Genomic DNA, 9,754 nt, shown 5'->3' on the forward strand with positions numbered 1-9,754 from the left:
CACACCAGGTATGTGGAAATGCACCTTTTTGTTCCTGCAGTCTAAAGTGGCATAATGAGTTGCCAACCAATCCATCCCCAAGATTACATCAAAATCTATTACTAGTAGAGGAACCAAGTCTGTTGGGAGGATCTTTCCATCCACTACTACTGGGCATGCTTAAACATATAATAATATCGAAATTACAATTAAAATTAATATTTTACTCACAGACTTAACAGCGGTCACTGTGGCGGCTGGGCGGAGGAAGAAGGCTGTCCCGGCTCACCTGACAATTTTATTACTATCATTTAATAAATTGACTCAATACAAACTTAAGAAAAGACCAAATACGTCCTAAGTCGTGCCGAAAATCCGGTAGAGTCTCCCCTATACCTAGGACCTATCCAACCTGCAAAAGGGCTCAAAACACACTTTTATATTCACAATCCATATATCCACAACTCAATCACATCACACAGCAACTCCTGGCCCCATCAAATCAGTCATCCATCACAATATGTAAAATTTCAATTTAGTCCTTATAATTGATCATTTTTGCCAAATAAGCTCTAAAAATTCTAAAACTTTGCCCTGCGGTCCTTAGCAATATTACTAGGCTATTGCAAAAAGAATCATAATTTTCTGAGCTATCACAAATATTTTATGAATTTTTAATCCTATTTAAGCACTAGAAAATTACGAAAAAACAAGGTTCGGGTTTGCCTTTGCCGATTCCGACTTTGGGAACGCACTCGGGATGTCTGACAATGGTGGGGTAGCTAAAACCTCGATCCAATTCGGAGACCTTTCCGGTAGCGGGTCCGTCTGGCCGGAAATTCATAAACTCGGACAACTGTCGAATTTTCGCGAATTGAGGATACCTATATGAAGCCCACAACACGGGGGTTATTATAAAATTTTTACGGAATTTTCTCAGCTCATTTAATATTCGGAAAAACACTGCGAAGTTCCGTGTGACCCACTGAAAAACGGTGTCGAAAAATTTTGAAATTTATATCCCCGAGAAGCTCTCGATGAGTGGAGCGCTCTGGTACTCTCGGTTTTCTCGTGGGGTTTGCGGTTTGTGAGAAATCTAGCCCAAAAGTCAAAATGGGCTAAAACTTCCCGAGCAAAAATTGGACAAACCGCTCGATGGATTTCGGTGTTTTTGTTGCTATGGAAAGCTCTTGACAAATAGATGAGTTTAGACACAAGACCCGGTCCGATTGGTAGCTAGATCAGTTGGATTTCGGCTGGGAAGACAAAGTGGCGCGCTTGTGTGTCAAGTCGCTTTGGGAACCTTTTTTCGGCGTTCCAGGCGGCGGACGGTGGGCTGGGACGGCTGGGGATGGGCGCCTGCGGCCTGGGGTGGCAGGAGAGGTGGCGGCGCAGCAAGGGGAGGAGGGAGGAGAGAGAAAACGGTAGAGAAAGAGATGGAGGAGGAAACGCGCGTGGGAGAAAAAGAGAAGAAGAAGAAGAAGGACCGGCCCGGTTCGATTCAGCCGGTTCGATTCAGGATACAAAATTTTGAATTTTCACTCTGCCTTGGGACCGAAAACGAGGTTCAAAAATTCTGAAAAAAATTCCAGAAAACTCAGAAAAATTCGTAGACTCCAAATATATTTTTAGTTTTGCCATGTGGTCTTTAAATTAATTTTTAAAAAATCATCAAAGTTTATATTTTTGGAAAATCGAACCCGATTTCTAAAATCTGAAAAATTTCAAATAATTTCCTAAAATTCAAATAAAATAAAATATCAATATTTATCCAAAAATAATAAATTTAAAAATTAGGGGTGTTACATTATAAATGTATATGGTATTTGAAAAAGAGTTTCTTCATAGCCTTACAACTTTATAGAGAGAAGTAAATGATGATCAATTGCTTTGTACTTAATGTGAAAAATGAGGTTAATAAAAAAAAAAGTGCACATAGTTCATTTTAATACACTTAATCATCAAATTTCATGTACTTGTAAAAAGTTTGAGCCGAGAGGGATTTTACATCCTAATGTTTTACAAGTTTTTAGTGTGAGAAGTGCGGCTAACATTCCAAATCAGTATATTTTAAAGAGGTTTACCATAGAAGCTAAGAGAGAAATAATGTTCCATGAGAAAAATATTTATTTTCCTAAGAATAAAGAAAAGGTAGAGCTAGTGTGGCACCATTTAATGATGCATATAGCTAGTAATTCGATATATAGACATCATGGAAATGATAGTAATATACGAATGTGCCAATAAGGTCCAATGAACCTTGAATTCAAGCTTGATTATCAATTAGTGTGGTTAAAATTGGGTAAAGCTCATATTGATGACAATTATGATCATGGTAACATTGCTAGTGTTATAAAAAATGATGAGATGTCATTATTAGATCCTCCTTGTGCAAGGCCTAAAGGAGTTAGAAATGCTCGACTAAAGGGACATTTTGAAAAGCGCAAAACAAAATTGTGAACAAATATATCAAGTAAGAATATCATTTAACAATTAAATGATAGCATTCTGATGGTGTATAATTTTATATTGTGCTCCAAACTATTATTTTAATAACACTTTATTTTGATATTTTGTATAAATTTCTATAGAAAAGAAAAGCCACAAACATTTAATATTACTGATGTGCCTAAAGGACAATAAAGATAAAAGATCATTTTAGTAGCAAAGAAACAACAAGTATTAAACAAACTACGAATAAGCAAAAACTAAAGTAAGGATTAATGAACTAGATAGGATTAAACTTGAACAAAACAAGTTCTATGCTAAAAACAAGAATACACCAAACAATGAAGGCTTGATATTCAACTAACATGTTAACTATTATGGATTTTAGGATTTAAACACAAAATAACAAAAAGAACAAAGAATAGGAAGGTAGAAAGAAGAAAGATAACTTGCAAAGCTTCTTTTGATAAGTGATTACATGCCACAAAAGGAACCAAGCAAGGGAAGGAATTGGTTGTCCTTTGATAAACAAAGAACCACAAAGAAGAACCAAAACCAAGGTTAGTCACCACTCTAAAAGGAGACAAGCCAATGCACATGCCAAACTAATAGGTGATCAGTGAAATAATAAAGCAAAGCTTTAATTAAAATTAATCAACAACTGCTGAAAATATGAAGAGTATAGGCCTTTATATAGGCTCTTACAAGACACCAAAACTAAGTAGGAAAAGAAATAACAATGTTCAAACTAAACTAGTAAAAATAAAGACATAAGCTAACTAGGAAACATAACTTGACTAGGTAATATATTCTCTTCACCAATCAAATGTGAGACTCCACCTTGAAGGAATAAGAAAGAAAATTGTCTTCTTCAACTTGGTGTATGACTTGTCTTGTTAAATAGTAATCAACTTTTTCAAATCACACCTAAAATTTAGGAATTTGAGCGTATCTCAACCAATGATTGCAAAAACATCACTTTTGTAGGTAGGAGGCATATTGGACTTCTTTTCCAAGTTTGGGAAGGATTTAGGTATAATTAGATAGGTCTTAGATGGATAAGATAAGTATCTCCTTAATTTAAGCCTAAATTTTAGGAATGGATAATCTTCATCATTGAAATGGATAAAACAAATCCTATCTGCCCAATGAACCTTCCCCCATGCTAACTATGTCTTATTGGGCTTAGTTTTGTGCCTTTTAGGCCCATGCAACTAGCCCCATGACCTCCTTTAAGCCTATTCTTCTTTATTGCAAACAAGCTTAAATATTCTTCGTAAGTCCAACTTAAATTCTTTACTTCATGCAAATTCAATGTGTTATTGATATGTTTCGATCTTGTTCTTTTTATGCATTGAAGTGGTTTAAGTGTGCCCCATGATGTGGCACATCAATTCCCAAGCATAATTTATTGGAAGTGGTCTCTAATCTATCAAATATAAGACCAATGATAATATGTGAAGAATCTTTATATTAGGTACTTTCTCTAGATTTTATGTATTTAAAATGAATTTTATTTAATAGAATCATTACAATTATATGAATTTTAGGTAACATCTCCTATAGATATATCCTCAAATAATGTGTTTAACAATCCATAATGCTAGCACAATTCTAAGAAAATAATTTAATTTAAAAAATTTATTTTTATTTTTATAACATGTAAAGTATTGGTTTATATTCCTAATATGTTTGCCTTATTAGTGTATAATAAGTTACAAAGCATAATATATTAATTATTATAAGATCATTTGCATACTTTGGTATGGACAATTCAAGCGTCTCATTTACTAGCATGATGCAATGTGTCCTTTCAATGCAACATATAGGTTTCTTTATATAATATTAAAATAATTAAGTGACATTTATTTGTTAAAAATTAAAATAAAATTTTATAGCCAAAAATAGCTTCTTCTTAATTTTTTTTTTCTTTCTTCCCAAGAATTTTCAACTAGACTATCTTCACAAGGTACATTTAAATAATTGCAATATTATGAATAGGTAATTTATTTTGAATTATTTATACTTAAATTATTAATTCAGTATATAAAATTTATCAATTGCTTAATATTTACATTTATATGATTGCATAATTTTGGAAAGCATCCTTCAAAGGAATAAATTCAAGTAAGGAAAAACTCTTTTATGTTCAAAGTAAGGTTTCAATTCAAAAAAGGTGAATTTTCATTTATAAATTAAAATTTTATTTTAACAATTATTTTTATAATTATATATGTGGGTACTTTTCATATTATGTAGGGGCAAATCTACAATATCATTCAAATCCCAATGCTTAAAGCATGATGAAGAAGTAGACAATTAGAAAGAATATCATTTAATAGTTGTTTGAATTATTGGTTTTATTTTCAAGAATATGGTCATAGATTGATTTCAATATAATGTTTAAATTTGTTTATCATAAACTATCATCATCTTAATTGTTCTCAATAATTTTAAGTTGTATTTTCAATTTTTTAATAAATCAAAAATAAATAACCTACTTTACCTATTAATATCAATAGTGAATAAAGGTTCAACAAAAAAAATAGAATTAAAACATAAATGCATTGACAATTAAATTTAACATATTTTAGATTTCCTAAAGTGAAAAAATTTAAGTACACTAGTATTGGTTTCATGATGTTAAGCTTGCATAACAATTGCTGTATGTTATGGTGTTTATTTATTGGCAGCATTCTACCCATAATATTGATCATTCTTGGCTACATAATTGAACCAACAAAGCTTACTAGGTTGAAAGCTCAGAAGGACCAATAAGTTAGAAACCGCAAATTATTTCCTCCTTTAAATTCTTGAAATGGGATCGGGAGAATGGCAGATTAATTGTTACTTTTTAACTTTTTTTTTCCTTCTCTTGTAAATTATTATTATTGCCAAATTTTAACTTAAATGCCAAGTTTTACTCTTTTTCAATTAGCAAAAAAAAATTACTAAATTTGATAGATTTTCAAATTAGCCAATATCATTAATTGAAAAGTTCAACTAAATACAAGAAGCCAAAAGAGGACCAATTGCCCTTGTCCACAAGTGCATGAAAATGGGAAAAAAATGTGAAAAGACATCAAGAAAATTGATATGGTTTAATTGCCATCAGAATAAAGAACCACAACATGTACAAGTGAAATTTATAAGAATAGGTCTTCCATTTTACCAATTCAAGTTTACAGTAAGTGGTGCAAAATCAAAACTTGATAAGTTAGCCATCATGTGTAGATGACGTGGTTTCCATCTTTCTTAGAACATTTTGATGAGTTTTTTTTTCTTTTCTTTTTTTTATCATTTTCTTCCTAAGGAGAGAGTGAAGATGAGAATATAGTGAACAAGTACCACAACAAATCTGATAGGTCCAGTTAGTCTATCATTAAAAGAGTGTGGCTCAAGTTGAGTTGTGGATACTTACCACAATAATTAATCAATCAACCAAGTGTTGTAGAGAAAATATATCAATAGCTAAATCTATTCATTGGTTATTATCACATATAATTGGGCATAAAATATAAATTCAATTAAAAAAAGTTAACAACAAAGAATTAAAATTCCATAAACAAGTACTAAGACACTAAAGATACCAAAGAAACAAAATCCTATCAATGAATTCAAGATTCAGACTTCTAAATCTATAAAGAAAACTTAAAAGTAAAATGAAATAAAAATAACAAATAAATTTTAAATTTCAAAATTATTAGAGATAGTTATCTCAATTCACTAATAGAAGAAGAGTAAATTGTGAAAACCAAGTTGCAATCTAATTTATGGCATCTTCAAAGTATCAAAAATCATAACTCTATCTAAATCAAGACGAAGCAGGGTCTGTCCGATAGCAATGACTCGATCAGAATTAGGCTAGCTTCTTGTTATCTTTTGACTTTTTTACTCTAATCGCTCCAAAAGGAGAGCCAAACAATTCTATTAGATGATATATTAGGTGGAAGAAGTAAAATACTTGAAAGAGAGGATAATGAGGTTATCGGGTCACTGAAACAAAAAGCAATTTTTTTTAATAATGAATAGATTTTATTTAAAAAGAAAGGAAAATTACAAACCACCAAAAGAAGGCATTGCCAATCAACAGAACAAAACCAAATAATAGAATAAATCCATCAGCCCATTACACTACACCAAAAGAACACGAAAACCAAAACAAAAGTACAAAGACCAAAATAGTGAAAAAATATCAACATAACCTCAAGGAAAGCGACCCCATAAACATAGCACCAAGGGACTTGAAATTAAAGAGCCTAGGAAAGTGACACCACAAACATAATCACATGAGTTCAAAACAAGGCTCATTCAAGGAAGAAAATAAACACAACTAGCAAAAATAGAAGTGTAGCAAACCACAGTGGTTCAAAGGAATATGGTTAATAAACCAATAGCTCGACATCACCCATAGGCAATAGACCAAACTACAAAAAACCAAAGAGCTCAACACAACCTCACCTTGAAAAATCAACACAACAATCAAACTTTAGTAAATTAATTGATAGCAACAGACCAAAATTAATATGATTAAGCCAATAAAGCTAAGAAAGTAAACAAAATGGTGAATAAACCCACAGATAGTGCAGAGAATGAAGCAAAACCAAAAAGTAGCTAGTCTTAGCGACTCAAAGAATCATTATCATCCCTAGATAATCAAACCAAGCAACAAATCTTTAAATGAACTAGTTTTGAAACACCTAACTTGTAAACAATAAAGACACTTTGAAAATAGTAATAAGCCCTAAAATCAAAAGTTTTCATTTCCTTTAATACCAAATTAAATTGAAATCATACCTCTACTCTAAATTAATTGATCAATGAGCAAAAAGTTTTCATTTCCTTTGATACCAAAACATTGTGAAACCCAAATCAAAATGTATTGCCAATCAAAAGAGAATAACTATCTAGATGAGAAGAATTGAAGTAACCCACACAAACACTCAAATAATTTTATTGATTGATAAATGGTAACACCATTATCTCACAAATACAAAAACACTTACACATTCTTAACTCATAAGAGCTCTCTCTCTCTCTCTCTCTCTCTCTCTCTCTCTCTCTTTTACTTAGCTTGTTGGAGCTTAGTATAATAATTCCTCTCAATTTTCTCTCAAAAATTCATATATTATAATGCTAAGAAAAGATCCCTATTTATAGCAAACTATTAGTGGTGGAAGGACAAAAATATGCCTAACTCATCCAATAAATATTTAACTGCTCTCCATCTTTCATGGCTTACACATTCTTTAACAAAGAAGATGATAGCTAGTGAGACCAAGTCTTTGTAACCATATGCAGCCACATTTACTTACCAAGCTATACAACTTGGATCCAGCAACTTACTTAACATTAAGTATTCTTAATTAGTAAGTTAGCCAATCAAGTTTAACTTCTAACATCCTTCCTTAAACTTGATTATTTCAAGCATTCCCTTCAACTTGGAAAATAAATTAGCTTTAAGCAACTTTTTAAAAATATATGCAATTTGAGCTTTTGATACAAATACGAATAAATTTTAACAACTGTCCCTGAACTTATATGGTTGTAACACTACAGTCCTTCAACTTTAAAATGTAACATAAAACCCCCTAAATTTTCAAATTTTACACAATAAAATCCCTCTAACTTTCAATTATTGATTTTTCACTTAGAAATTGATGTGAACAGCTCTCACATGGTGTTTTGTCAATATTTCTCTCTTCTCTCTTATGCAAAGTATAAAATTATTCTCTCTACACATGAAAAATTATTCTATCTATAGAAAGGAGAATGGTTTAATTTACACATGGCTTGAGAGAGAAAAGAGAAATACTGACTAAGCTCCATGCTGGAACTGTTCAGGTCAACATCTAACTAAAAAATTGATAATTAGAGGTTAGGGGATTTTACTGTGAAAAATATGAAAGTTGATGGGGTTTTATTTTATATTTTCAAGTTGAGAGATTGTAATGTTACAACTAGATAAGTTTTAGAATGGTTGTTAAAATTTATCCATACAAATACTCAGCCATTATCTCTTTATCTTTTACCAAATCTCGAATGTGGTGATGTTTAATGTCCATGTACTTGTTATGCCCATGAAACATGGGATTCTTTATTAGGGCGAATGATGACTTATTATCACATAGCATAGGAACATCTTATAAATGTTATAATTCACTAACCATCCTCAGCGATCAAACTATTTGAGTAGCACAACTTGTGGCTATTATATATTTTGCTTCTGCTATTGAAAGAGCCATTACTTGTTGTTTGTCTGATGACCAAGAAAATGCTTTTGAACCAAGATGAAACAGATATCCCAAAGTGCTTTTTCATTTCTCAATATCTTTAAGCCAATCATTGTCTTTACAACCAATAAACTCTATGTTTTTAGTACTTGAATAAAGTATGCCATCATCAAGTATGCCTTTAATGTATCTTAAATTTCTCTTTGCAACTTGCAAGTGAGACTGTCATGGCAAATCCATTAATCTACTTACAATTTCGACACCATAGACAATGTTAGGTCTGGTTACTATTAAGTACCTTAAGCTTCTAACAAGTCTGCTTCTAACAAGTCTTCTAAATTTTGTTACATTAGCCAAATCACTGCTACCATCTTTCACAAGTTTTAATATTTCTTCAACTGGAGTTAGAATTGGCTTGTATGCTTCCATCTTGAATCTATTTAAAACATCTTATGCATATTTCCTTTGTGAGATAAATATGCCTTCATTTGTTTGCTTCAGCTTAGTTCCAAGAGAGTAAGGCATCAAGCCCATGTTTATCATCTCAAACTGAGCAATCATAGCCTCTCTAAATTCTAACAGAAGCTTTGAATTGTTTCTAGTAAAGATCAAGTCATCCACATGCAAACAAACAATGGCAGTATCTTCATCCTTTTTTATTTTAACGTATAAAGTATGCCCATATGGGCATTTATGAAAACCATGATCAAGAAAATAAGACTCAGCACGAGTATACCGTGCCCTTATTACTTGTTTTAAACAATACCTTTTTCAATCGATAAACTTTATTTTCTTCACCGTTTTTTCATAGCCTAGAAATTGCTCAATGTAAACTTCTTCTTCAAGTACAGTATTTAGAAATGTTGACTTGACATCCATTTACTCTATTTTCCAATGATTTTGACCAGCAAGAGAAATGATCATATGTATAGTATCTAACCTTGCAACAAAAGCAAACACTTCAAAGCAATCAATACCTAGATTTTGCTTGTATCCTTTTGCCACCAATCTCGCTTAAAGCATTCCACCTCTCCATTGGACTTGTACTTTATCTTGCATACCCATTTGACACCAATTGGCTTCTTTCCTTTGGA

Source organism: Hevea brasiliensis, chromosome 18, assembly GCF_030052815.1.
Source record: "Hevea brasiliensis isolate MT/VB/25A 57/8 chromosome 18, ASM3005281v1, whole genome shotgun sequence".
NCBI classification, from domain to species: Eukaryota; Viridiplantae; Streptophyta; class Magnoliopsida; order Malpighiales; family Euphorbiaceae; genus Hevea; species Hevea brasiliensis.